General features: G+C 37.4%; 1 long non-coding RNA gene across 1 annotated transcript; it reads right to left on the bottom strand.

The window, feature by feature from the left end:
- Window positions 1-2,226: 2,226 nt before the first annotated feature.
- On the bottom strand, window positions 2,227-4,726 carry LOC148157779 (uncharacterized). Its single transcript, XR_015764329.1, has 2 exons — window positions 2,381-4,726; window positions 2,227-2,308 (listed from the first exon to the last, which is right to left on the bottom strand). It is a non-coding gene; the product is annotated as an uncharacterized LOC148157779 (long non-coding RNA).
- Between the last annotated feature and the right edge of the window lie 9,863 nt (window positions 4,727-14,589).

Here is a 14,589-nt window from a genome sequence, read left to right as displayed (position 1 = left end):
GTTTGTTGGGTTCTATGGCAACATGACATGTTTCTTTTCCACTAATCCCCAGAGAGCTTTTAATGACTGTTGTTGTATTTATTATTCATATTTTTATTTGTATTCTAAAACTATACGATCAAATGGCCTTGAAAATATAATGTGGGAATTCACTATAATTGTTTGTGAATTACACAGTTGGTTCAGCGCTCTGTTGTGAGCCATAGGTTGACCGGTAGAGAGGCTCACTGCGCCATATGTGTTTTATCAACCACTGATTACAGATTGCAATAAATCATCTAAAAACCTACCAACCGGCCTCCGAGTGTGCATAACAGGGCGGACGGGTAAAGACAGAGCTGTTACACGTATTTCTATAAATGTCCGATAGACGCTTATCACACACACATATCAAGACTAAGTATAACAATAATAACCAAAATAAAACACAGGATATATTAAGGTCAGCTAAATTGTCGTGGCGGGAGCTAAAGGACCCCCAGAACGCTACGGACCGATGCTGTTGTGGTTGCATAGAGACGGACACTACGTAGCCGCGGTGAGCTGCTATCGACCGCGTCTTTTTTAAAACATGCTTAACCCGATACTCCACCGTCCTTAGAAGCAAAACCTCTCGTAAAGATACAGACGTCAGAGGGAAGACTAAAATCCCAGGCTGAATCATGTTAGTGTGGATGAATACAGGCAATTAAAACAAATGTGTTCATCCTGGCACCAGACATCAGCGTCTCTTCATCCCTCAATCAAATCCTGAGGCTGATATGGTACAGAACATTTTGCTATGATTGATTAAGTTTCTTATTGTGGTTTTAGTAGACTGTTATTGTTTGATTATTAGATAATCAATTATTTGCTCATATATTGTATAGTAGTATCAGCCAAAATAATATAAATGGCCATTTGAAGAAGAAATCATACTAAGAGATTAACAGTAAATACATAAATATTTCCTACTTTAAAAAGATTTGTGAGGTCTTTCTGTTTGTTTCATTAAGAAATGTTGACATATTAATTCAGTGTTCAGTCGTCATTTAATGTATTACTAATGTCAGACACAGACCTTCTGCCCAGGGGCGGTTCTAGACGGGGCCAACAGGGGTGCAGAAGAAATTATGCTAAATAAATGTCTTTTGTTAACATTCAGAGGTGGATTTTTTTAACCTTCACAATTTTACTTTAATGATGAATTAAAAATTATAGTGATGCACTTTTAGCTGCTGTATTGAGATAGGATCACACTTTCCATCTGCTAGATCAGGATCTGCAACCTGACCCAACCTGTATCTTTGGAGACACAAGTTGCTCTTTGGCTCACTTGATATGACAAATAATGAAATATTGCTCTTTTTTATTGTTTCATTCTTTTTTAAGTGTGGCCATGGAAAAACACTAACTATCCTTGCCCACGTGGTATGCTAACATGCTCATTCGGGCATGAAAGAGAAATGGTAGATTAAACAAGGGGAATAAATTCTGTTGAATTATTTTAAAATCAACTCATGTTTATTAAGCACTTAGTGTTGGTAACACACAGTTAACTGTTAAAACTGTGGCCACCTGCTCAGTAAAAAAAAAGAAAAAAAAAAAGCCTTCCACCATGAAGATGATGTGGAGGTTCATCCTCAGAACTGGTTGTTGATCTGATGGAGCCAGAGCTTCTTCTGAGACAGGAAAGTCTTTAGGTTTTCTAATTCCTGATCCCTGGCTTCCTCTTTCATTTTCATTTGCTTAGACTGCAAAAATATGTTGAAGATAAAAACAATGATGGATGAGTTATAACAGCAGCCTCACAATATCAAAGTCTCTGGCATACTGAGCTCAATTAAAACCAGGTTAAGTTTATGAAGAAAACTATTAAGTCGCAACAAACAGAGCCTTTATGCAGTTATAACATGAAGCTGAATGATTGTTATAGTAATAATCATAGAAGTCACAATAAAATTGATAAAGTAATTATTTCTGAAACCAACTTAAGTTTGTTTATATCTTTACTCCACCGTTTATGATTAAACGAATATAACGCTCTTGTTAAATGCGCAGGTCTGACTGCAAGGTTCAGTGTTAACCACTTTGTAGAATCAGAAGTAGGTACGGCATGGAGTCATGATTGGGGTGGATAATTGATGCAACGAGGTTTGTTTATATTGCTATTTATTGGAGTGGAAATAATATGTTGGCATTTAGCTTTTTAACCCACATGCAAGAACACAATCAGGAAGAGTCCGGTAAGTGTACAATAATAAGTTTATTGATTCCAAGGGAAAAGGCATTGGGAGTGCGTGCTGGAACGGCTGACCAGGTCGTCTTACTGTCGGCCAGAAACAACGGGTTAGAGAGGAATGGTAAGAGGTTTCCAGAAATGAATCGGATGGTATCTTACTTGGTGAAGTCGTGAACAGAGCACTGAATAGTGAGGCTTCGTTGGAGGCCGGACAGGTAGTAGAGACAGAGCGAACGGGGTACCACCCGGTCCAGTCGTTCCTCTCTTCTCCAGCTAGGTTCGGGCTCGGACCGGCAGATCCTCTTGCGTCCCGAAGGGGAGTCCGCTGGAGACGGACCGACGTCAGGGGAAAGGGTGAGCACATGAGGGATGGCGTCCGACTGGTACCACCAGTGGCGTCGGGGAGGAACACATGAGGAGAGTGACTCACGACAGCGAGAGCCTCCGGTCAGACGACGCACTCAGGGATGACATAGCGACAACAGGATTACCAAGGTAAGCAACACTCAGGTGAAGAAGTATGAGAGGCCCCATAGGCCAAAACCTACAAACTCTCTTACACGTACTATCAAACCCTCTCACATTCGCTATCAAACCCTCTCACATTCGCAGTCAAACCCTCTTGCACGTACTATCAAACTCTCTGACAGAGTTTGATTGCAACGAAGTTATCTTAAAATTTCAGTTTCTGATTGGACCCCTGGTAGGCTTTTCAAAATAAAAGCGGACCTCCGGTTTATGTTTGATTCATGTTTCTCTCCTGCGGCTTTAAAAATGTAAAACTTTGTGTTAATTGATTTGCTAAATGTTAGAGCCATAAATAGGAAATATTTAAGTTATTAGTAAGATGGTTTGTTTGTATTTTATAAAATTTAGTTTGGACGATTGATATTTGTTTAGGCATTTTTATTGTGCAATTTAGTTTTATTTTGAAAGGTATACGGAATGAAACATATATTGGATCTATGGGCTCTTTGCACCTAAGGCGTTGACGTCACATCTCCAGGAGCTAATGCGGCTCACTTTTTTCCGCTTTGAGTTACCATGACTGGTAGAAAAGACTAAGTTGTATTTCAGATGCAAAAAAACAATACTATTAACATTGTTGTCTCCCTAATATAATGGGCTTTTAAGTTTTCGTTAATTTCCAAGCGATCCTGAATTAAGAAGATGGTTTGTAAATATCTGTCGCTACCAGCTAACGCCGCACAGCAAAGTTTGCAGCCTTCACTTCACTCCGGATCAGCCTAAAACTACCGGGGATACGGATGGTAAATAAAGGAGCCTCCCTGAGTTATTTCCATGGAATCACTTCTATATTCAGCCTGAAAGAGTTTATGGGAACGAGAGAGCAGACCAGAGCCAGACAGCCGAGCGACTGATCCGCCTGTACATCCTGCTGTAAACACCGTCCTATCTGAGCTCTTCACAAGAAACATGCAAAGGTAATAAAACGAAATAACACGGAGACATGAAGCAACACGGTCATATTTTTCTAAAAGCAGCAACTTTGAACCTGAACAGCTGAACCAGATCTCTGACACCAGAGCTGCGCTACTGTTAAGCTATGAGGCTTGTGCTTCGTCAGGCTTCGGAAGTAAAAAGCCCGAACCGTAACCTCCCCGTTAGTCTGTGACACTAACGACAATAAACACACATAATATACTTGAAAATAAGATAAATACATTGTCCGTTAGAATGTTTAGATACTTAAATAGCACATTTTACAAGAACAATGTCCGAGAATATTGCCTACTAGCATAAGCTAACGTTAATGTTAGCCACAAAGTTTAAGTAAAACTCACCTTCGTGTCAGTGAATGTATAACGAGGCGAACATCTTAAAACCTTTCTCCAGCTGACTTGTTGGGGCTTCGGATCGATGTACAAACCTTGGCCAAGCCCTGCAAGCACCTAATGTAAATGATATTTGTATTGGATCGGAAACAATCCAGCCGCTTTACCCCGAAGGCGGAAGCTGAGGTGCAAAGAGCCCATTGCCATAACACTAAAGGAAATCATATATCTGAAAATAAATTAAAACATATTATGTTGGCAAAAAATTCTGTAAACCACATATGTGCTACCTCAATCAAAATTGCTGACATTTGACATTTAACAAATGACATTTGACATTTAACAAATCTTTCAGATTACATAAACAATACCTTACCAGGTGCTTTTCTGACTTCAGGATGATACAGGGACACCAATAAGACCAATTTTAACTGAGGTTGCACATATGTGCTTTACAGGATTTTTTGCCCACAATATTTTTTCAGATACATAATGTTTTGCAAATTAAAACCCTCTATGGCATGGCGTTGCCCTCAGGCAACAAACCACATTTCTGTACCTCACGTTGCTCTGCAATTTTATTTTGGGGGGAATGATTTAAAATACCTCCAGACATATTTTTGTCCAAATAAAAGAGGTATTGAGGTTCATATGACCTTTTACTTAGAAGAGGAACAGTCCTTTTTATGAAGTAGAGGTGCATGCTACACCTTGCCTCCTACTTGTAAGTTATACATCACTTTTCTTCATGTTTAAATTTGGGTCACTCTAACTAAAAATATTTTAATATCTGTAAGTATGTAAAGAAGCATTATAGATCATTTCAAGACAATTTTTTAAAATAATTTATATGCTAAAACTGTGTTTTTTTGTTTGTTGCCTCAGGGCAACATTGCGCAGTTAGGGGCCTTTTGCTCAGACAACATTATTCTAATGTGATGATATTCAATTGATTACAAAATAATTATCAAAGCCAATTTTTTTTTAACTTTATTATTAACTAACAGCAACAGGAGATGGATGCAAGATCATTTCATGGACAAAAGGTGCATGGTTCATAAGCTGGGGTCATTCCCAATGAAAACATGAGGATCCATTGTAAAACCATTATTTCATTGTTTGTTTATCCTCAAAACTAACTTCAGTCCCAAAGGGTGGAGAGCTGGTCATCAATGAACAAATGGCCCCATTCCAAGGCAGGCAAAGACTGAAGCAATACCTGCTAAACCCAATTATACGGGTCTGCAGGGTACTTCATATGGCTGGTGCAGATGGTGTTCCTTACAACTTGAAAATCTACACAGGGCCAAATCTACCAGATATGGGAGCTGGTGGAAATGTTGTCATTTGCTTGGCTCAAATTCTACCAAAAAAATCAGAACTACAAACTCGTATAACCTGCACCCCTAACTCCTGTCACTGAAATGAATCTGGTCACTACAACCCAGATAAACAGATGGTGATTCCCAGGTACGCCAATAATCAAGTGCCAAAAATGTGATGCACACTTTTTTTCACATCAGCAAGCAATTCCTTCCTGATGTTTAACATATAATGGGGAAAAAGACTGATTTCAACATCCTTAGTGATTCTAACTCTGCCAAACATACCCATGTACAAACACACAAATGCTCGTTTTAGTAAGTTGCGCAAATGTACCATTCATTAATGAAAGTTAGTTGTTTATTTTATATTTGGTGAGTTGGAACCATGTCTCATTTATTTTTGTCAAAAAAGGTTTTTTATGAATATAGTTTTTGTTTGATTTGTATTTCATTTCTCATAATCACTGTAGAAAACTTGCCGTTTTAGACCCCTTGTAGCGCAATGTTGCCCTGAGGCAACAAACCCAAATCCGGTTCCGGGAGATGTCAGGGTCCGATTTTATGATTGATATGTAATTAGGAACCAACAAGCTCCCAAAAGAATGCAGGAAAATACATTATGTATCAAAAAAAAAAAAAATATATATATATATATATATATATATATATATATATATATATATATATATATATAGTGTGGGCAAAAAATCCTGTAAAGCACATATGTGCAACCTATGTGGGGTGGGGGTGAGGGGGGAGCGAGCGTATGTTTTCCACGCTCCTTCAACCTTCCTTCGGGGGAGAGGGATTGGGGGGGCGCCGATTTATGTTTTCGCATCCACCTGAATAATGTGTAGTTGCGCCACTGCTAGTAATAGTAGTCCAGGAAGGAGGTGGAGAAGATTGATTGTTTTCACAGATTATCTGTCTCATAACAAACTGCTGACATGGTGACAGCTTTAACAAATATGGAGAAAACATATTTTTTTTATTTTATTATTTATTACTGCAGCTTGAATAAAATGCAACTACATAGCATTTTTGAGAAGTCTGGATTGCTTTATGTGTAGTTGCACGTTTCTCATGGAGAGACATTTGAGTAAGTTAAAACTAATAGAAAAAATTTAAGCAGCCAACTTGCATAATGGATGTGGACTGTTGGATGTTAAATTCATGAGCAGTAAATATTGTGCTAATAATCAGTATTGAACCAAAGAAAGCAAGGCAGATGCAAGCCTTTAAAATTTTAAAAACCCATGCTTTTTATGGGTCAAATAGACTCAAAAAATTGTAACAGCAGCTGCACAGGGGGGCCCAATCAAATTTTTTGTCAGGGGGCCCATGATTCCTGGCGGTGCCCCTGGTTGTAGATCACTAAACTGTCAATGTTTGATATGTTGAGGCATGAATACATTACTTTGTTAAACAACATTGCATCAAGTTCCACTATCAGGATTTTTTTTTATTCTTTGCCATTTTAACAAAAATAGTAAAAGATTATTAAGGCACCTAAAAAGGCATACTTTATTAGCCTAAAGTATACACTGAGAAGCAATTTAAAACATACTGAAATTAATCATTTAAAGTAAGCGTTCAGTGAATTTTAAAAAATTCTATTTTGAGCATATATTTTAAACTATACACAAAATATATTTAAAAGATATTTTAAGCATATTTAAAATATCTTAAATGTACTTACACTTGGGCAAATACATATTTTGTTTACTTAAAGTATACTTTTATTTATTTAATATATTTCTTAAAAGTGTATTTTGGTACAATTATATTTAAGTATGTTTAAGTTATAATGTCAAAATTGGTACAAGCATACTTTTAGTATACTTCGTAAATATTTATAGGTAGTACACTTAATAATTAGTATACTTCAAATATACTTACACAAATGTAAGTGTATTTGAAGTATACTAATGTACTTTTTTTTTCACTAGGGCCTTCCCCAACTTTTTTATGCGGGCCGTATCCTGGCACAGGCCATCCTCCTGAGATGCAATCCTGTCCTCTGCATCTGTAGTGCTTTGGACCAGCTCCTTTATCTCCATGGCCTGGCTCTTAAGCATTTCAGTCAGAATGTCCACTTTCTGGGAGATAACAGATTAAATGTTCCACTTAGCGAAGAGCAGGATAGAGTGTGGTGGCCCCACCAGCCTCTGGCAGCTCAACAGCTAGCTCCCTATTAGCCATGTTACCTGTGCCAGCCAGTTGAGCTCTACTTCACAGGTCTTGTTGGTTTTCTTTAGGATTTTGGGCGGCATTGTGCTGGAGTGAGTTGGAAGAACGTTTATCAGCTTTCATGTTACTACATTTAGTTGAGAAGTCTTAGTAAGAGGGTAAGGTAAGGTAAAGTAATTTTATTTATATAGCACATTTTCAGCAACAAGGCAATTCAAAGTGCTTTGAAAAGGGTGGTATTCTGCTCAGATATAAACTATATGGTGCGCAGCTCAACGAAGTTGACCACATGCTATGTCGCCATCTTGAAAAGCCCTCTTACTGCGGTTTTTAAACTCAGCAGAATGCTCCTCTTGTGGTCCAGCTTCTTTAGGAAGAAATTCATCTTAGTAATGAGTGTAGAAGCCACTGAGCCAGAACATCAATGTACATTACTGTGTGGATTTGATTTCAGGTATAAAAGTTACAAACAAAATGGTTTCAAACTGCAACCCCCTTTTCTTTCTGTTCAACAATCAGTGGTAAATAGTTGTTAACCACTGATAAACAACTGTTTACCACTAATTTAGAAATTAACCCAAGTTAATTGTGGCATGTTTTCTGATTGACAAAATAACACCCAGGTAGGGACATCTCCTCTGAGCTGCTAAATGAGTTGAAAAAATGGGCCAAACTTAGCTCTTTTTAAAACCCACTTGTTGAGGACCACCATTCTTTGTGTTGGTCTTACCTGAAGTTGCTCGCCTCACCTCCAAAGACACCATCACTGGAAGATGATGCATAAATTCACAGATTTCCTGGTAGCTTGAAGAGTTCACTGGTTTACCTCCTATTTTCACAATCTCATCACCAGGGCAGAGTTCAGTTTCACAGTTCTAGAAGATAAATAAGAAAGCAACTTAGAGCACCATTTTAACAATGCTTCACTCTAACACATGATTTTTGGTACATCACTGAAATAAATTGACGTTGATTCACACGTTACCCATTCAGCAGCACGGTCAGGCTTTAAACCATCAATCATAACTCTCAGAGGTGATGACATAATCTCCAGGTCCAGCCCGAACGTCTCTTCTTCTTTTCTCTTTAAGATAACAGTGTGAAAACCTCTGAAATCTTCCCTTTCAAAGAGCTGTCTGGGTGTCAGGCTTGTAGCTAACTCTTCTCCACTTGGTATGGCGTTAGATAGCATCTGTGGTAAGTGTGGAGATGTGGGTTTTTGTTGCTGGGTCAGTGGTTCAGTGTTTTCAGCTTTATCTGATGCCTCATCATTACTGAACTCATCCTCAGAGTATATGACCTTTCGTTGGCGGAGAAGTGGGCTCTTCATTGAGGTGGTACTGGAGGCAGCGAGGGCATGGCAAAGGGGCTCTGTATGCTGATGGAAAGGGACAGAAGTCTTGTCGTGTGATGTTATGCATCCAGGGCTGTGGTTAACATCTGTCACAGAGGTGCTGCATGCTGAGAAAAATATATAACAACACAATAAACTCTTAAGGCATTTTACAGTCCCTCCAGGAAATTACAATGTGGCGATTGCAACTATTAATGCAAATTCACTCATCATTCACAAAATTTGCACAAACTTGCCATTTTCACCAGTAATCACAAGTTTTCCATATGTTTCACCAATCAGCTTAGTGTTTTCTGTATTTTTTTTTTCCTTTTTCATCAATCACTGCAGTGTGGCTGAATTTTGACCAATCCTTTTTGCACCCTTCAAATTTAAGTCCTAAGTCCTTTTAAAAGTAAACTTGCAACATTTGTAGTGAACTGATGTTATATAAAAGTAAAACTGAACTGAGTCAAACTGAAATGTTCTTACCTTGTGGTTGTAGTGGGCCATATGCTGAGGCTCTGCCGTCCAGCTGGTGGAGCCCTTGACCATTGTTTGAGCTCTTCAGAACAGACCCAGATGTGACTGAGTGGCCAGGAACCTCCTGAGAGAAGTACTCGGATAGTTCTGTCTTAGAGCTCAGGGATCCCTACATCAGCAATAGAAACATTAAACAAAGAGGAACAATAAAGCAATGTTGGCTCAGATTCACAGCTTCCAAGCAATTACTACTCCAAAGCAGCTGTGGCTACAATCCAGTATCTTGCTATTATCAGTGTGAGAATGGAAATGACTGATTTCATTCTAAAGCGTCTTTAAGAGCGTTTTTAGGTTTGAAAAGTGTTATATAAGTTTGATGTCATTTCATCATTAAAACTGTAGCTTAGTCAGCTTTTAAACTCCTACTACTAACCACAAAAATAGATTTTGTTACAATCCTGACGTCCATCCATCCATCCATCCATTTTCTTACACGCTTATCCTGTTGGGGTAAGGGTGAGGGGGTGCTAGTGTCTATCTCCAGCAGTCAAAGGGTGAGAGGCGAGGTACACCCTGACAGGTCGCCTGTCCATCACAGGGCAACACAGAGACACAGGAGGGTTGAACGACTACATATTTTTTTAAGGTTGACTACATCATGATAATAGTCGAGTCGATGTCGACTAGTCGCGGTGACGTCATAGTGACGTAAGTGCAAAAACCCTTCACAACTACTTGGAGGCTTTATCAGCTATTTTCACGCCCCCCTCCCCTTCTCCCGCTTTTGCTAAGTCTATTATGCAGAACAGGCACGTGCAGAGGGGGGGTCTATGGGTGCTGGAGCACCTGCCCCTTTTGCTCCTTGCCCCCAAAGTGCCCTTTTGGTCAATTTATTTTTTATTTTTTGGTATTATGATTTCCTAAGCCCTCTTCTGACACATAATAACATGCCCTAAAATTATTTGTTTTTTTGTTGGGGATTTTTTGTACAACATAATAAACCAGTCACCTTGTTACCTTTGACCTTTTGCATGTGATGCATGACGCAATTGTCTCTCGCACAGTGAGGTAATGCGGCTAACTGTGGAGCTCAATGTAGCCAACGTTCCAGATTACAGAACAGTTTTTGGTGAATTAAAAAAAAAAGAAAAAAAAAAAAAACCTTTTTGGTGAATAAAGTGGAGTAGACTTGCTACTTGTCAGATGGCAGGAATCATTTCTGCTTCAGCACGGAGTAGCGGTTTAAACAACAGACACTGGCAGGCCTCTGCGTCTGCCTTTCTCTGAAGAACTATTGAGCAGGAGGAAAAACTGTTCTTATCTATCGATTCAGTATTTTTATCATACAGACATTAGGCTGTTGTTGTTGTGCTATTAGCTAGCTGCTAGCTAACAACTTTGCTATCATAGCAAGATAACTGAAAAGCTTCTTCCCTGTATAGTTAATGATAGCAGTCATTCTTCAGTATCGCTTATGCAATAGGGGCACATCGCCCGTCCAAAGCCGATCAGCTCCATAATGGACATATGTCTTCTAATTTCCTTTGCTGCATAATGTACATTGCATTTATTCTAGTGTTAGGTAAATGTATCTTGAAGGAGAATAGCACTTAAATAAAAGTCCAACAAGAAATATTAATTTAGAATTAAAAATATCTCACCCTGAATTACCATTATAGATATAATGTATGTGATAAAAGTGTGTCATTAATGAAGGGGAAAAAACTCAATCAAGACTTTAAGTAAGTTTTGGGTCTGGTTCACAGAGTATGAAAATACCCCCCCCCCCCCCAATTATTCAATGAAAAAAAAAAACTAACCTCAGTTAAGTAAAATAAAATTGTAATCAAAACTTTTGCAATTGTAATGATTTCTTTTTTAAAAACAAAACGTTTTGTTTAAAAAACATTTTTAAAAAAATTAAATAACTAATTTTTGTCTCATGATCTAAAAAAATTATTTGCCAAACATAAACTTTTATTTGCGCACATCAGAAATCTTTTGTTGCGATTTTGGTCCCTGCCCACGACATCGTGTGAGAATCACAAGCAAAACTTTGAGTCACAAACAAAAACTTAGAATAGCAAGAAAAGATTTCTGACATGCGCAAATAAGTTTGTTTTGCAAATAATTTTTTCTCTTCATGAGACGAAAATGTGTGATTTTAATTTTAAAACAAGTTTTTTTAAGCTAAACTCAGTAGGCTTTTCTCATGGTGACATCATTAACAATTAAATTTTTGCTTTTGTTTTTTCTTTTTTCTGCAGTTCCACATTAAAGTTTGATGCAGCTCTGCTTTCCTGAATGGACCATCTTCATCACCACTGCAAGTGTAGCAAACAGGCAGCTCTTTTTACAGATTACAGTACACTAAAAGGTTGCATTGTGCCCTTGTTTATATTTTTAATAGTGTAATTCTGTAAAGACAATATGTCTGGTGGCCTTGCTCTGATTTACATATCTTGCTAAATTGCGGGTTTGAATATTGCAATACTTTCGTATAACAAAATAGACCTGCAGAAAGAAATTAATAATAAAATATCTTACATATACATAGTTGTATGCTCTGGGTGTCAAACGTACGGCCCGCGGGCCAGAACCGGCCCGTCGAACGACTTAGTCCGGCCCGGGGGCTAAATGTATTATCATTATTCATGAAAAAACATATACTTTGTTTAATTGAAAATCTGCAGTTCCTATACTGTCCACGAGGGGCGCTGTGTTTTATTCAGAGCACACAACATGATGCAACATTGCAGCGGAACTAACAGCAGATGGCAGCACTGAGCTTCAGGTTCTGTAAACAAGTTCGATTCTATGCTTTACCAGCTTTTTATTTTGGCCCTGGCAACCTCATATTTCTCGTGCATGCTAACCATGCACGAGAAATATGAGACATGTATGCATACAAAACATGCATACATGTTATGTATGCATGTTTTTCTATATGTATGCATTTTATGCATCAACAAATGTACTTAATCAAATGTCTGTTTAAAACAGCTGACACTTAAGATTTCAAATGTGTGAAGCCAGATAATTTGTTCAAATTGCTTCCCAGATGTTGAAAATTGATTTTAAATCTTTTCTTAATTTTTGTCTGTTGTATTTTGTGATGCAGGACAGTGTTTTTAAGTTCCAAAAACTGTGAATAAATGTTTTGCAACATTGTACAATCACTGAGATCAGTTCTTATGCATAATGCACTTAAATAAATGCTTAACTGAGTAAAAGTATTGTTGAAATTGCAGATACCTTTCTTAAAAACTGAGATTATGCATAATATATTTTGTAAAAGTGAAATTTGTTTAATATCAAAATCAACAAGTCCACTTTTATTGGTTCTATTTAATCTTGCAATGAGTTTACTTGTGTGGCCCCCTGCAGATCAGATTAAGCTGTATGCTAAACCAATATGAGTTTGACACCCCTGAGATTTTCCTTAGCTTTGATTGTATATCTCACAATTTTGTAATTTATCATTGTTTATTAAACTCTGAAAGCTGTGTGGCTTTGTTAATATTCTGTCCTAGAATGCGGTTAGATGTGCCTTTTTTTTGAGCACCTGCCCCTTTAGTGGCCTCTGCACGGCCCTGGTCAGGAATGTTGCCTTAAATATAGCTCGTTTATAACGTCTTGTTGTCAGTTTACTTTCATATACACAACTAAATCTTTTTGGTTACACCGTTTTAATTCTGGGATATTTACATGTCCAAAATTTTACTGCTAACTTTGTTTAAAAGTTAGCTAGTCTAGTCACAATGATTTAGAATGAGACTGAAACAGCAGCAAACTTGGCCTTTTTTATTATTTAAAGTGAGCTACATAGCTCAAACTCGACCACTTAAAATGTATTTATATTATATTATATTATATGATATTATATTATATTATTTTATTTAGATATTTAGGAGAACAGCAGTGCTAGAATGATGCTGAAGAAAATTGAAGAAGCTCTGCTGAGGTCTTCATTTAGTTTATTGAAATATGTATTAACAGTTTTTAATTTTTAAATAAACTAAACTATTTTATTATGAGAGGAGCAGGTCAGGGAAGGTATAGGAGAGCCAGGTGGAGTTTCAGGGTGTGAAGATATAAAAATTATATTTACAATAAAACCAGAAAGGAGAACGGGTGAAGACTGATGTCAGGTTGATTTCTTTCAACGTTTCAATATTTTTTTCATTATTTCCACACTATAAGGGTAATGGTTAGGAGTTAATAAGAAAAGTGCTTGAGGAGAGGTTTAAAAATAAATTAGTGAAAATTTTTGCTACACAGTAAATAAAGTTGAGATGTATAATAATGTATACATCTGAAAATTAAGTTGTGTAAATTCTCATTCTGTATGATAAAAATATACTTTTTATATTTAGTTCACATTCTGACACTGTACATTACTGTAGTGTCTGTTGTAAATCCATGAATCCATGCAGGAACATCAGGCTGCAGAGAGTCAGAGGGAGGCAGAGACAGAAACACATATCCGTAGATATTTTAGTTAAATGTTTGCGGCTGAAAATGACAGGAGAAAAAAAATCATGTAGGCTTTTTGCCTCAGTGTTTTTTATGGCTGATGTTTGGTAAGTTACTGAATGCAGTGCTGGAAAGTGAGACTGAGTTAACAGTAAGGAGCTAAGGTGTCAGATGTGAAAAGTATCATTTTTATTTATTTTGTAGATCAAACTGTTGCACTGATGTAGAGAGTTGTTAAAGAAGAACAAAACTTGTTTTTTAGATTTTATTTTTGTTGGTCATACTACTCAATACTGCTGTATTGAGTTTAAAACTGCCGAGTCCTATTTTATGAGCTGTTTTCTACTTTAGTTTTAGAAAGAAGTAGAACCAGTTCAATTGCAAGTCAATTTATATCAATGCATTTTGACCAATAATCAAATGTCTTTTGACCAATAACATATATCAGAATCTGTTAGCCTGTGTGTGCTACCAAAGTATTTAGCTTGCTAGTTGTGAGGCAAATGCTAAAGTGAATATTCATCCTAGAATGACGGTCATTATACTATGCATAACTGATTATTGGATTGTAAATAGTAACGTGTTAGAATATTTGTTACTGAAACAAGGGTCAGATTAGAGTAACGCATTACTGACGTGTTGATGGCATAATTGTTTTACATTTCTGCTCAAGCTATTTACTGATCTGTCAGGTTTCCTATATGCGTCCCCCTCAATGACAGACTCATTCCTACGCCCTTGCTTTGGAAAGTTTCTTTGCAAAGG

Source organism: Poecilia mexicana, unplaced genomic scaffold (assembly GCF_051168715.1).
Source record: "Poecilia mexicana isolate PSO_F unplaced genomic scaffold, ASM5116871v1 scaffold_9, whole genome shotgun sequence".
Classification (NCBI taxonomy): domain Eukaryota; kingdom Metazoa; phylum Chordata; class Actinopteri; order Cyprinodontiformes; family Poeciliidae; genus Poecilia; species Poecilia mexicana.
The sequence above is the reverse complement of the archived record's forward strand: the minus strand, read 5'-3'. Positions and strand labels throughout refer to the sequence as shown.